We start from the raw sequence: 16439 nt of genomic DNA, 5'->3' as shown, positions 1-16439 counted from the left end.
GAAGGGTTCACATATCTATTGTGAGTTCGGTGTTCACATAATTTCTGTTTTTGCATTGATATGATTTCTATTTTCTTTTATTGATATGATTTCATTTTTATCCTTGGCTGCTCTGTTTATATACGTTCGAGCAGCTGTCCATCTCTCAGAAATAGAGTTAGTTTGGCCTTCGCTTATTGCATCTCTTGGCTTTAGGAGATCTATGATAGATAGCGGATCTAACTGCAATTCTTGTTTTAACCTAGCCCGGGCTGGGGCATGGTCTTGACATTCTAGTAACAGATACGTGAGTCGGACATGTTTGTTACTTACTTACTTACTTACTTTGGAGATTTAACGTGCGCTTTCCGACTGATGCGTATTTCGCACACGGGCCCGGCCAGGCCATTTAATGTGTTTCCGAAAGGGGCGAAGGTGGTCTGTGCAACCCAAGAGGGGGGTTTTAGGGGTTGCTTATATAGAATTTGGGAACATGTTTGTAGTTGTGTGTGAGCTGATGTGAGGTTTAGGTTTTGTCTGGGGGGAGGAGAGTGAGCTGAGCTTAAGAGGGGGGTTTGTGTGTAGAGTGGGTGACTGGGTGAGTGGTGTTGGACTGGTTTCTACGCTATTTTGGGGTTTGTTTAGTGAGGTTGTTTGTTTAGCTAGGAGATTTGGAGAGTTGGTGTTTTAAGTGGGCTTGGGGGTGAATTACTTTTGCTTAGGTTTGAAAGGGGGTGTTGTGATAGTGACTAGGGATTTGAGGGTTTGGTGTTTTAAGTGGGCTTGTGTGTGAGTAGTTTTAACCTAAATTGTATGGGTGTGTTGTGATAATTACCGAGTGTTGCTCTTGGGCTGGCTATCAGTGGAACTGTGCTGGCTTGGGAGACTTGCTGGGTGAGGTTGGCTTGGTGGCTGGATGGCTTGGGTTGCTTCGTAGGCTGAGGAGGTGTTGCTAGCTTGGAGTACAAACTGGTTACAATAACTGAACTTTACGCCTTTTATACACATTTGTGATGGGGCGACAATGCGACAACGAGACATATTTTGACCTTGAAAATGTCGCGTTACGGCATCGTCGCCCTTTTGTAAAATAAAGAAAAGGATTATCAAAGAGCGACAATGCGAACACGCGACAATGCGACAAATGGCCAATTGTCGCGCTTTTGTTAATTTTGACACGTTTTGCTTGTTTTTGTAAAGGCGACAATGCGACAACGAGACAATGTCCCTTCCATAGTAATCCGTGCAAATAAAACTGAGTAATGAAATAGAAGTCTGACATGCCAGTTAAAAGATAGAGTGTTGCAGCTTCTGATTAGAACATCTCACCTGGGATGCTCACATCCAAAACCTAACAACTAAATGCAGTAAAGACCTAAACACCCTAAGATGCCTAACTGGTTCTAACTGGGGAGCATCCAAAGATACCCTCCTCTCTCTCTACATATCACTAATTAGATCAAAACTAGACTACGGCTGCGCCATATACAACACCCTAAACAACTCTCTATCTAAAAAACTTGACTCAATACAATATCAGGCTCTCAAACTAATTACACGCACCCAACATGGCACCTCCTACACCTCACTTCAGGCCTTAACAGGAGAAATGCCACTAAGTCTACGCAGGGAACAGCTAAGCTTAAATTTCTGGGCCGCGTCCCAATCAAACCCTCTCATCCAAAACTTAATAAACCAAAACATCAGCCCCAAAAACCAAGCTCTAGCTCGTAAACACCCCTTACTTACCCCAATATCCCAAAGAATAACAAACTACCTAAATGAACACCAAATTGAAAATCTTAAACAAAACTGCAAACAATCAAATATCTTCACCCCTAAACTTAAAATACCCAAAATAGACACAACACTAGCTAGCCAAATAAATAAACAAACCGACCCAAACATAGCTAAAACTACCACACTAGCATACATACACGAAAATTGGCCAAATTGGTGTCACATTTACACGGACGGATCCTCAGATCCGACCTCCAAACACACAGGTTTCGGAGTCCATACCACACAACCAAATAAAACCACACAATCCTTCCGACTCCCAAACAACCAATCAATATTCACGGCAGAACTAATGGGCATGGCCTCAGCCCTCCATAATCAAGAATCCAAAAACCACAAAAAAATCCTAATACTTACCGACTCCCTAAGTGGACTGCAAGCCCTCCAAAACAAAAATACCAAAAACCGACCTAAATTAATAAATCAAATACTTAAAAGCTCCAACGACCTAACTAAGGCAGGCAAACAAATAACCTTCTTGTGGATACCCGCCCACGTAGGAATATACGGTAATGAAAACGCCGATAAAGCAGCTAAACTATCCCTCAAAATCCCAGAAATAAGCTTAAACTTACCCATCTCAAAATCAGCAATTAAAAGTGTAAACAAGCAAAAAATCACCAAAAAATGGCATAACCTGTATCTAAACTCAAATAGCCATATCAAAAAAGTGCTCAGCAAACCACTAACCAAACCAAAAATTCTCCATCCATCCAAAAAAATCGACAGAGTAATCACTAAACTCCAAACAGGACACACCAACCTAAATAACCACCTAAAAAAATTAAAAAAACACACTACAGGTAACTGCCCACACTGCAAACAACCAGAAACCCCAGAACACGCACTCATCCACTGCACACACTACCTTTGTAACCGCATTACAAACCACCCTCAATCTAAACAAGGCTCTAACTCTAGAAGCAATACTAAACCCACAAAATAAACTAGAAAACTTCAAGGCCTTAGGCGTATTCTTAATCAAAACGGAACTAATAAAACGCATCTAAAAACACAATAACTCACCAAATCAAAATCACATAAACAAACAAACATCCACCATACCCAGCTCCCTTAGTTCTCCTCCCCAATCCCATCGGCATCTATTCCAAATCTCAAAATTCCCAAATTCTATATAAGCAACCCCTAAAACCCCCCTCTTGGGTTGCACAGACCACCTTCGCCCCTTTCGGAAACACATTAAATGGCCTGGCCGGGCCCGTGTGCGAAATACGCATCAGTCGGAAAGCGCACGTTAAATCTCCAAAGTAAGTAAGTAAGTAAGTACTTAAAAGACACACCACAGGCAACTGCCCCCACTGCAAACAACCCGAAACCACAGAACACGCACTCATCCACTGCACCCACTACCAAACACACAGAACCACACTACAAACCAACCTCAATCTAAATAAGGTTCCTACTCTAGATGAAATACTAAACCCTCAAAATAAACTAGAAAACTTCAAGGCCCTAGGCGTATTCCTAATCAAAACAGGTTCTAATTAAGCGCATCTAAAAACTAATTAATCTACCAACCCAAAATCCAATAAACATACAAATACCCACCTCACCCAGCTCCCTTAGTTCCCTCCTCCATCCACCTAGGCATTTATTCCAAATTTTAAAATTTCAAAAATCGATATAAGCAACCCCTAAAAGCCCCCCTCTTGTGTTGCACACACCACTTTCACCCTTCTCGGAATACACTAAACGGTCTGGCCAGGCCCGTGTGCGAAATACGCTGCAGTCGGAAAGCGCACGTTAAATCTTCTATATCAGTCAGTCAGTCAAGACTGTAGATTCCCGTCGTCTAGCTACAAATCCCTGTGATGTATTAAAGGTTGAAGAATTTTGAACTAAACTGTCTGAAAGTTTATATCTAAAATGTTGGAATTGGATACAGTGATAAAGTCTTATATCAATATGTAGACTCATAAATATTGGTTTTATGTTTTAACGGAGATATGATATTTTCTTATGAAATATCGCGTATTAGAGTAATTTGCATGCTTTACCATTCATTGTACCATTCTAAACTATGTGAATGTTGTATGTCAGTCAATCGGGTGAGAAAACAGCCCAATCCTCGCTCTATAAAGGACTATGTCAATCATTTTGCAAGTTGAAATGACCCCTGATACTTTATGAATACTTTATAACAGTTTATTCATAAACTTAATGCTTCGTACTATAGGCCTGTGGCCTCTTCAGTGCTGAATAAAGATTGAAAATACATCAGTCAATCAAAGATGAAGGTAACTTTATACCTCAGAGTTCTTTAGAATTAGTTCATGTTTTGTTCTTAGACTAACATTTCAACCATCGATTGTGTTCACATGTAGACTCAAACTGGTATATTAAAAAAATGTATACAGACAACAACAACTGTATTAGAAACAACAAGTTCTGTAGAGACTCATGTCTCCCATCCTTTGTTTGGTATGATTATGTCTTATAATTATTTTAGGATGGAAGGTACAGTTACCAAATAAAATATTCTGAAATATCAATTCATTATGACCATATTTCATAATCTATTTTTTAAAGTAACCCTCCTTACATTAAAGATAACTATTTAAAGAATATAGTACTTAAAGACATTGCAACAAACCGAATAATCAGGGGGGAGACTTTATACTGAGGGGGGCGCGAAATATATCCGCCTGGGGGAGATTTTATTTCAGAACAGATTCGCCGGGGGAGAATCTGTACCGGTATAAAATCTCCGGGGGGAGAATTTGTACGGGGGAGAGTTTATACCGGGACACCGGCATTCCACTGGAAAATATTTAGGCCTGTCATTATTTGGGCTTTTAGTGTTTGGAGATTGTAGTGATAATTTAGGTTTTTCCTATAAGTTAGAGGTTATTGATCTGAGATCTTGGCAGAAATTGTCGTAGTTTTGGTTTGTTAGTTGAAGTCTATGAGCTACTTGGTATATGGATTTGGTGCTTGAGTCTGGTTTAATCTGTCTAAGCATATAGGCTAGGAATAGAGTTAGGCTGTTTAGTTTGGATTTTGATTGAGTTGGTTGTTTGCGTTTGCGATTTTTGGTATATTTAGGGGCTGATTTTGTGATTTCATTTATGTCCTCGTCTGAGGATAGTACTAGATCGTCTGAGTTTATTGCTTCGTCACATTCCATGGGGGTTTGCGTGTCTGGTAGTGTTTGTGGGTGCATGCTGGGTGTGTCCGTGTTTTGGTTGTTGCCTGGATTTTCGGGTTGTGCTTGCTCGGGTAAGATTGTTGTTGCCCTGGTGGCTGTATGTTGTATGGTGTTGGGTAGAGAGTCGGCGGGTATGTTGCGGTTTGGTTTGCGTGCGGGTGTGGATGTAGTGAGTGGATTGGGTAAGGTGAGGGTTTGGGTGTTTTGTGGGAGTTGGATGTGTGTGGTTGTTGCTTTGTGTATTGGCATTTTGACCCCATCCCATGAGGATACTAGGTGTGGGGGGGGGGGGGTGTTTGGTTTGGGTGTGGGTAGTAGTGTTTTGTTTGGATGTTGTGTTGGTTTGCGTGTTTGGTGCTTGGCCGAGTCGATGTCTATGTGTCTGTTGGCCTGTTGGGTGAGGGTGTGTCTGTGGGGGCATTTGTTGGATAGTGAGGAGTGGTTTATAGTTTTACAGTGTATGCACCAGGGTGTGCAGGACCCTTGGCATTGAGTTTGGGCACAAGTCCTACATTTAGTTTTTTGGTATTTACAACCGTTAGCGGTGTGATTGTATTGTAAGCAGTTTGAACATTGTTTAACTTGTTTAATGTAAGGTTTGACTTCAAGTTTGGCTGATGCGCCGAAAGAGATGAATTTAGGGGCTTCAGGAAATTTGGCTGATTTTTGAAAGTTTATAATGACGATTGGTGTATTTGATGTTCTACCATTTCTATTTGAGGTTATTCTCCTAGTGCTGGTTTTTTTTTGGTTGGGGGAAGGTGTCTGTGTTTAGGTTGGCATCACTAGCGTACAGCTCTAGGTCTTCCTCTGTTTCTCTAGGGTTAACTCTAATTACTCCTGTAGTGTATAGTTGCCAGTTAGGGGTTTGATGAGTTACAGTATATTGGAATATTTTCGTTACTTTTTTGGCTGCATTTAGTGAGTCTTGGTCGGGAAAGATGATTTGGTAGCCTTTGTGCGCTTCCCTGATTTTGTCATAGTTTATTTTTTGTTTTTTGAACCAAAGTCCTATTTTGTTGGCAGAGAGTACCTTATTTAGAGTGTTTATGGGGCCTGCCGCGCAGAAGTAGAGAGCGAAGGTGACCAGTGATGCAGTTTAGGAAGGTGGTGGGAGTGAAGTGTTGGAAGCGTCCAACTTCCGTTTCTTGAGGTTTGTTGTAGTTACAGGCGATTCGGAAGTTTTGGTAGGAGAGGCGACTGTCGATTGGTTTCCGAAATCGTGGGGGGATGAGGGTTTCTGGTGTCCGATCGGAGGTGTTGTGGGCCTCCGATGGTGTAGGTGTGTCTGTTCGGTGGATGTCTGCCTGAGTGATGATACGTGAGTTGTTGTTGCATTAGGTGTTTAAGAGGTCGCCTTCTGCCTAGGCAATTTCGGCTGACCTGTCCCTCTTTGGGACTCCTGTGTGTGAGAAGGGTTCACATATCTATTGTGAGTTCGGTGTTCACATAATTTCTGTTTTTGCATTGATATGATTTCTATTTTCTTTTATTGATATGATTTCATTTTTATCCTTGGCTGCTCTGTTTATATACGTTCGAGCAGCTGTCCATCTCTCAGAAATAGAGTTAGTTTGGCCTTCGCTTATTGCATCTCTTGGCTTTAGGAGATCTATGATAGATAGCGGATCTAACTGCAATTCTTGTTTTAACCTAGCCCGGGCTGGGGCATGGTCTTGACATTCTAGTAACAGATACGTGAGTCGGACATGTTTGTTACTTACTTACTTACTTACTTTGGAGATTTAACGTGCGCTTTCCGACTGATGCGTATTTCGCACACGGGCCCGGCCAGGCCATTTAATGTGTTTCCGAAAGGGGCGAAGGTGGTCTGTGCAACCCAAGAGGGGGGTTTTAGGGGTTGCTTATATAGAATTTGGGAACATGTTTGTAGTTGTGTGTGAGCTGATGTGAGGTTTAGGTTTTGTCTGGGGGGAGGAGAGTGAGCTGAGCTTAAGAGGGGGGTTTGTGTGTAGAGTGGGTGACTGGGTGAGTGGTGTTGGACTGGTTTCTACGCTATTTTGGGGTTTGTTTAGTGAGGTTGTTTGTTTAGCTAGGAGATTTGGAGAGTTGGTGTTTTAAGTGGGCTTGGGGGTGAATTACTTTTGCTTAGGTTTGAAAGGGGGTGTTGTGATAGTGACTAGGGATTTGAGGGTTTGGTGTTTTAAGTGGGCTTGTGTGTGAGTAGTTTTAACCTAAATTGTATGGGTGTGTTGTGATAATTACCGAGTGTTGCTCTTGGGCTGGCTATCAGTGGAACTGTGCTGGCTTGGGAGACTTGCTGGGTGAGGTTGGCTTGGTGGCTGGATGGCTTGGGTTGCTTCGTAGGCTGAGGAGGTGTTGCTAGCTTGGAGTACAAACTGGTTACAATAACTGAACTTTACGCCTTTTATACACATTTGTGATGGGGCGACAATGCGACAACGAGACATATTTTGACCTTGAAAATGTCGCGTTACGGCATCGTCGCCCTTTTGTAAAATAAAGAAAAGGATTATCAAAGAGCGACAATGCGAACACGCGACAATGCGACAAATGGCCAATTGTCGCGCTTTTGTTAATTTTGACACGTTTTGCTTGTTTTTGTAAAGGCGACAATGCGACAACGAGACAATGTCCCTTCCATAGTAATCCGTGCAAATAAAACTGAGTAATGAAATAGAAGTCTGACATGCCAGTTAAAAGATAGAGTGTTGCAGCTTCTGATTAGAACATCTCACCTGGGATGCTCACATCCAAAACCTAACAACTAAATGCAGTAAAGACCTAAACACCCTAAGATGCCTAACTGGTTCTAACTGGGGAGCATCCAAAGATACCCTCCTCTCTCTCTACATATCACTAATTAGATCAAAACTAGACTACGGCTGCGCCATATACAACACCCTAAACAACTCTCTATCTAAAAAACTTGACTCAATACAATATCAGGCTCTCAAACTAATTACACGCACCCAACATGGCACCTCCTACACCTCACTTCAGGCCTTAACAGGAGAAATGCCACTAAGTCTACGCAGGGAACAGCTAAGCTTAAATTTCTGGGCCGCGTCCCAATCAAACCCTCTCATCCAAAACTTAATAAACCAAAACATCAGCCCCAAAAACCAAGCTCTAGCTCGTAAACACCCCTTACTTACCCCAATATCCCAAAGAATAACAAACTACCTAAATGAACACCAAATTGAAAATCTTAAACAAAACTGCAAACAATCAAATATCTTCACCCCTAAACTTAAAATACCCAAAATAGACACAACACTAGCTAGCCAAATAAATAAACAAACCGACCCAAACATAGCTAAAACTACCACACTAGCATACATACACGAAAATTGGCCAAATTGGTGTCACATTTACACGGACGGATCCTCAGATCCGACCTCCAAACACACAGGTTTCGGAGTCCATACCACACAACCAAATAAAACCACACAATCCTTCCGACTCCCAAACAACCAATCAATATTCACGGCAGAACTAATGGGCATGGCCTCAGCCCTCCATAATCAAGAATCCAAAAACCACAAAAAAATCCTAATACTTACCGACTCCCTAAGTGGACTGCAAGCCCTCCAAAACAAAAATACCAAAAACCGACCTAAATTAATAAATCAAATACTTAAAAGCTCCAACGACCTAACTAAGGCAGGCAAACAAATAACCTTCTTGTGGATACCCGCCCACGTAGGAATATACGGTAATGAAAACGCCGATAAAGCAGCTAAACTATCCCTCAAAATCCCAGAAATAAGCTTAAACTTACCCATCTCAAAATCAGCAATTAAAAGTGTAAACAAGCAAAAAATCACCAAAAAATGGCATAACCTGTATCTAAACTCAAATAGCCATATCAAAAAAGTGCTCAGCAAACCACTAACCAAACCAAAAATTCTCCATCCATCCAAAAAAATCGACAGAGTAATCACTAAACTCCAAACAGGACACACCAACCTAAATAACCACCTAAAAAAATTAAAAAAACACACTACAGGTAACTGCCCACACTGCAAACAACCAGAAACCCCAGAACACGCACTCATCCACTGCACACACTACCTTTGTAACCGCATTACAAACCACCCTCAATCTAAACAAGGCTCTAACTCTAGAAGCAATACTAAACCCACAAAATAAACTAGAAAACTTCAAGGCCTTAGGCGTATTCTTAATCAAAACGGAACTAATAAAACGCATCTAAAAACACAATAACTCACCAAATCAAAATCACATAAACAAACAAACATCCACCATACCCAGCTCCCTTAGTTCTCCTCCCCAATCCCATCGGCATCTATTCCAAATCTCAAAATTCCCAAATTCTATATAAGCAACCCCTAAAACCCCCCTCTTGGGTTGCACAGACCACCTTCGCCCCTTTCGGAAACACATTAAATGGCCTGGCCGGGCCCGTGTGCGAAATACGCATCAGTCGGAAAGCGCACGTTAAATCTCCAAAGTAAGTAAGTAAGTAAGTACTTAAAAGACACACCACAGGCAACTGCCCCCACTGCAAACAACCCGAAACCACAGAACACGCACTCATCCACTGCACCCACTACCAAACACACAGAACCACACTACAAACCAACCTCAATCTAAATAAGGTTCCTACTCTAGATGAAATACTAAACCCTCAAAATAAACTAGAAAACTTCAAGGCCCTAGGCGTATTCCTAATCAAAACAGGTTCTAATTAAGCGCATCTAAAAACTAATTAATCTACCAACCCAAAATCCAATAAACATACAAATACCCACCTCACCCAGCTCCCTTAGTTCCCTCCTCCATCCACCTAGGCATTTATTCCAAATTTTAAAATTTCAAAAATCGATATAAGCAACCCCTAAAAGCCCCCCTCTTGTGTTGCACACACCACTTTCACCCTTCTCGGAATACACTAAATGGTCTGGCCAGGCCCGTGTGCGAAATACGCTGCAGTCGGAAAGCGCACGTTAAATCTTCTATATCAGTCAGTCAGTCAAGACTGTAGATTCCCGTCGTCTAGCTACAAATCCCTGTGATGTATTAAAGGTTGAAGAATTTTGAACTAAACTGTCTGAAAGTTTATATCTAAAATGTTGGAATTGGATACAGTGATAAAGTCTTATATCAATATGTAGACTCATAAATATTGGTTTTATGTTTTAACGGAGATATGATATTTTCTTATGAAATATCGCGTATTAGAGTAATTTGCATGCTTTACCATTCATTGTACCATTCTAAACTATGTGAATGTTGTATGTCAGTCAATCGGGTGAGAAAACAGCCCAATCCTCGCTCTATAAAGGACTATGTCAATCATTTTGCAAGTTGAAATGACCCCTGATACTTTATGAATACTTTATAACAGTTTATTCATAAACTTAATGCTTCGTACTATAGGCCTGTGGCCTCTTCAGTGCTGAATAAAGATTGAAAATACATCAGTCAATCAAAGATGAAGGTAACTTTATACCTCAGAGTTCTTTAGAATTAGTTCATGTTTTGTTCTTAGACTAACATTTCAACCATCGATTGTGTTCACATGTAGACTCAAACTGGTATATTAAAAAAATGTATACAGACAACAACAACTGTATTAGAAACAACAAGTTCTGTAGAGACTCATGTCTCCCATCCTTTGTTTGGTATGATTATGTCTTATAATTATTTTAGGATGGAAGGTACAGTTACCAAATAAAATATTCTGAAATATCAATTCATTATGACCATATTTCATAATCTATTTTTTAAAGTAACCCTCCTTACATTAAAGATAACTATTTAAAGAATATAGTACTTAAAGACATTGCAACAAACCGAATAATCAGGGGGGAGACTTTATACTGAGGGGGGCGCGAAATATATCCGCCTGGGGGAGATTTTATTTCAGAACAGATTCGCCGGGGGAGAATCTGTACCGGTATAAAATCTCCGGGGGGAGAATTTGTACGGGGGAGAGTTTATACCGGGACACCGGCATTCCACTGGAAAATATTTAGGCCTGTCATTATTTGGGCTTTTAGTGTTTGGAGATTGTAGTGATAATTTAGGTTTTTCCTATAAGTTAGAGGTTATTGATCTGAGATCTTGGCAGAAATTGTCGTAGTTTTGGTTTGTTAGTTGAAGTCTATGAGCTACTTGGTATATGGATTTGGTGCTTGAGTCTGGTTTAATCTGTCTAAGCATATAGGCTAGGAATAGAGTTAGGCTGTTTAGTTTGGATTTTGATTGAGTTGGTTGTTTGCGTTTGCGATTTTTGGTATATTTAGGGGCTGATTTTGTGATTTCATTTATGTCCTCGTCTGAGGATAGAACTAGATCGTCTGAGTTTATTGCTTCGTCACATTCCATGGGGGTTTGCGTGTCTGGTAGTGTTTGTGGGTGCATGCTGGGTGTGTCCGTGTTTTGGTTGTTGCCTGGATTTTCGGGTTGTGCTTGCTCGGGTAAGATTGTTGTTGCCCTGGTGGCTGTATGTTGTATGGTGTTGGGTAGAGAGTCGGCGGGTATGTTGCGGTTTGGTTTGCGTGCGGGTGTGGATGTAGTGAGTGGATTGGGTAAGGTGAGGGTTTGGGTGTTTTGTGGGAGTTGGATGTGTGTGGTTGTTGCTTTGTGTATTGGCATTTTGACCCCATCCCATGAGGATACTAGGTGTGGGGGGGGGGGGGGGGGGTGTTTGGTTTGGGTGTGGGTAGTAGTGTTTTGTTTGGATGTTGTGTTGGTTTGCGTGTTTGGTGCTTGGCCGAGTCGATGTCTATGTGTCTGTTGGCCTGTTGGGTGAGGGTGTGTCTGTGGGGGCATTTGTTGGATAGTGAGGAGTGGTTTATAGTTTTACAGTGTATGCACCAGGGTGTGCAGGACCCTTGGCATTGAGTTTGGGCACAAGTCCTACATTTAGTTTTTTGGTATTTACAACCGTTAGCGGTGTGATTGTATTGTAAGCAGTTTGAACATTGTTTAACTTGTTTAATGTAAGGTTTGACTTCAAGTTTGGCTGATGCGCCGAAAGAGATGAATTTAGGGGCTTCAGGAAATTTGGCTGATTTTTGAAAGTTTATAATGACGATTGGTGTATTTGATGTTCTACCATTTCTATTTGAGGTTATTCTCCTAGTGCTGGTTTTTTTTGGTTGGGGGAAGGTGTCTGTGTTTAGGTTGGCATCACTAGCGTACAGTTCTAGGTCTTCCTCTGTTTCTCTAGGGTTAACTCTAATTACTCCTGTAGTGTATAGTTGCCAGTTAGGGGTTTGATGAGTTACAGTATATTGGAATATTTTCGTTACTTTTTTGGCTGCATTTAGTGAGTCTTGGTCGGGAAAGATGATTTGGTAGCCTTTGTGCGCTTCCCTGATTTTGTCATAGTTTATTTTTTGTTTTTTGAACCAAAGTCCTATTTTGTTGGCAGAGAGTACCTTATTTAGAGTGTTTATGGGGCCTGCCGCGCAGAAGTAGAGAGCGAAGGTGACCAGTGATGCAGTTTAGGAAGGTGGTGGGAGTGAAGTGTTGGAAGCGTCCAACTTCCGTTTCTTGAGGTTTGTTGTAGTTGCAGGCGATTCGGAAGTTTTGGTAGGAGAGGCGACTGTCGATTGGTTTCCGAAATCGTGGGGGATGAGGGTTTCTGGTGTCCGATCGGAGGTGTTGTGGGCCTCCGATGGTGTAGGTGTGTCTGTTCGGTGGATGTCTGCCTGAGTGATGATACGTGAGTTGTTGTTGCATTAGGTGTTTAAGAGGTCGCCTTCTGCCTAGGCAATTTCGGCTGACCTGTCCCTCTTTGGGACTCCTGTGTGTGAGAAGGGTTCACATATCTATTGTGAGTTCGGTGTTCACATAATTTGTTTTTGCATTGATATGATTTCTATTTTCTTTTATTGATATGATTTCATTTTTATCCTTGGCTGCTCTGTTTATATACGTTCGAGCAGCTGTCCATCTCTCAGAAATAGAGTTAGTTTGGCCTTCGCTTATTGCATCTCTTGGCTTTAGGAGATCTATGACAGATAGCGGATCTAACTGCAATTCTTGTTTTAACCTAGCCCGGGCTGGGGCATGGTCTTGACATTCTAGTAACAGATACGTGAGTCGGACATGTTTGTTACTTACTTACTTACTTACTTTGGAGATTTAACGTGCGCTTTCCGACTGATGCGTATTTCGCACACGGGCCCGGCCAGGCCATTTAATGTGTTTCCGAAAGGGGCGAAGGTGGTCTGTGCAACCCAAGAGGGGGGTTTTAGGGGTTGCTTATATAGAATTTGGGAACATGTTTGTAGTTGTGTGTGAGCTGATGTGAGGTTTAGGTTTTGTTTGGGGGGAGGTTGTTGTTGTTGCATTAGGTGTTTAAGAGGTCGCCTTCTGCCTAGGCAATTTCGGCTGACCTGTCCCTCTTTGGGACTCCTGTGTGTGAGAAGGGTTCACATATCTATTGTGAGTTCGGTGTTCACATAATTTCTGTTTTTGCATTGATATGATTTCTATTTTCTTATATTGATATGATTTCATTTTTATCCTTGGCTGCTCTGTTTTGGGGGGAGGAGAGTGAGCTGAGCTTAAGAGGGGGGTTTGTGTGTAGAGTGGGTGACTGGGTGAGTGGTGTTGGACTGGTTTCTACGCTATTTTGGGGTTTGTTTAGTGAGGTTGTTTGTTTAGCTAGGAGATTTGGAGAGTTGGTGTTTTAAGTGGGCTTGGGGGTGAATTACTTTTGCTTAGGTTTGAAAGGGGGTGTTGTGATAGTGACTAGGGATTTGAGGGTTTGGTGTTTTAAGTGGGCTTGTGTGTGAGTAGTTTTAACCTAAATTGTATGGGTGTGTTGTGATAATTACCGAGTGTTGCTCTTGGGCTGGCTATCAGTGGAACTGTGCTGGCTTGGGAGACTTGCTGGGTGAGGTTGGCTTGGTGGCTGGATGGCTTGGGTTGCTTCGTAGGCTGAGGAGGTGTTGCTAGCTTGGAGTACAAACTGGTTACAATAACTGAACTTTACGCCTTTTATACACATTTGTGATGGGGCGACAATGCGACAACGAGACATATTTTGACCTTGAAAATGTCGCGTTACGGCATCGTCGCCCTTTTGTAAAATAAAGAAAAGGATTATCAAAGAGCGACAATGCGAACACGCGACAATGCGACAAATGGCCAATTGTCGCGCTTTTGTTAATTTTGACACGTTTTGCTTGTTTTTGTAAAGGCGACAATGCGACAACGAGACAATGTCCCTTCCATAGTAATCCGTGCAAATAAAACTGAGTAATGAAATAGAAGTCTGACATGCCAGTTAAAAGATAGAGTGTTGCAGCTTCTGATTAGAACATCTCACCTGGGATGCTCACATCCAAAACCTAACAACTAAATGCAGTAAAGACCTAAACACCCTAAGATGCCTAACTGGTTCTAACTGGGGAGCATCCAAAGATACCCTCCTCTCTCTCTACATATCACTAATTAGATCAAAACTAGACTACGGCTGCGCCATATACAACACCCTAAACAACTCTCTATCTAAAAAACTTGACTCAATACAATATCAGGCTCTCAAACTAATTACACGCACCCAACATGGCACCTCCTACACCTCACTTCAGGCCTTAACAGGAGAAATGCCACTAAGTCTACGCAGGGAACAGCTAAGCTTAAATTTCTGGGCCGCGTCCCAATCAAACCCTCTCATCCAAAACTTAATAAACCAAAACATCAGCCCCAAAAACCAAGCTCTAGCTCGTAAACACCCCTTACTTACCCCAATATCCCAAAGAATAACAAACTACCTAAATGAACACCAAATTGAAAATCTTAAACAAAACTGCAAACAATCAAATATCTTCACCCCTAAACTTAAAATACCCAAAATAGACACAACACTAGCTAGCCAAATAAATAAACAAACCGACCCAAACATAGCTAAAACTACCACACTAGCATACATACACGAAAATTGGCCAAATTGGTGTCACATTTACACGGACGGATCCTCAGATCCGACCTCCAAACACACAGGTTTCGGAGTCCATACCACACAACCAAATAAAACCACACAATCCTTCCGACTCCCAAACAACCAATCAATATTCACGGCAGAACTAATGGGCATGGCCTCAGCCCTCCATAATCAAGAATCCAAAAACCACAAAAAAATCCTAATACTTACCGACTCCCTAAGTGGACTGCAAGCCCTCCAAAACAAAAATACCAAAAACCGACCTAAATTAATAAATCAAATACTTAAAAGCTCCAACGACCTAACTAAGGCAGGCAAACAAATAACCTTCTTGTGGATACCCGCCCACGTAGGAATATACGGTAATGAAAACGCCGATAAAGCAGCTAAACTATCCCTCAAAATCCCAGAAATAAGCTTAAACTTACCCATCTCAAAATCAGCAATTAAAAGTGTAAACAAGCAAAAAATCACCAAAAAATGGCATAACCTGTATCTAAACTCAAATAGCCATATCAAAAAAGTGCTCAGCAAACCACTAACCAAACCAAAAATTCTCCATCCATCCAAAAAAATCGACAGAGTAATCACTAAACTCCAAACAGGACACACCAACCTAAATAACCACCTAAAAAAATTAAAAAAACACACTACAGGTAACTGCCCACACTGCAAACAACCAGAAACCCCAGAACACGCACTCATCCACTGCACACACTACCTAACACATCGAACCGCATTACAAACCACCCTCAATCTAAACAAGGCTCTAACTCTAGAAGCAATACTAAACCCACAAAATAAACTAGAAAACTTCAAGGCCTTAGGCGTATTCTTAATCAAAACGGAACTAATAAAACGCATCTAAAAACACAATAACTCACCAAATCAAAATCACATAAACAAACAAACATCCACCATACCCAGCTCCCTTAGTTCTCCTCCCCAATCCCATCGGCATCTATTCCAAATCTCAAAATTCCCAAATTCTATATAAGCAACCCCTAAAACCCCCCTCTTGGGTTGCACAGACCACCTTCGCCCCTTTCGGAAACACATTAAATGGCCTGGCCGGGCCCGTGTGCGAAATACGCATCAGTCGGAAAGCGCACGTTAAATCTCCAAAGTAAGTAAGTAAGTAAGCTTCTGATTTCATAGATCTTCAAGAAGGGTTATCAATAATGGGATGGGTGATGAGTTCAACTGCATACGCTGTGATTAACAATAATGCTCCGAGTCAATACAATTTGTCAAATGTATGACATGTATTACGTGAATGAACATATTGTTTATACTCGTCCATGTTTTTGACGGACAAAATAATTTACATGCTCGGTAAAACTGAGGACGGGAATCATTGTGTGTTTCCGTGCTTTGTTCATGTGAACAATTGACTTGTCCTTGCATGTGTTTGTGACGGGTGCCACTTGTGTGGCAGGATACGCTCACCTTTTCCCGAAAACCCATTGGATGATCTGAACCACTTCGGATTTTTATCCCACATCAGTCTGATACACCATGATGAAACTGAAATACTGATATACTGTACAGTTGAAAATGATGTTTGATGCGATT

The sequence above is a fragment of the Haliotis rufescens genome, unplaced genomic scaffold (genome assembly GCF_023055435.1).
Source record: "Haliotis rufescens isolate VD_foot unplaced genomic scaffold, xgHalRufe1.0.p SCAF_10, whole genome shotgun sequence".
NCBI lineage: Eukaryota > Metazoa > Mollusca > Gastropoda > Lepetellida > Haliotidae > Haliotis > Haliotis rufescens.
The sequence above is the reverse complement of the archived record's forward strand: the minus strand, read 5'-3'. Positions refer to the sequence as shown.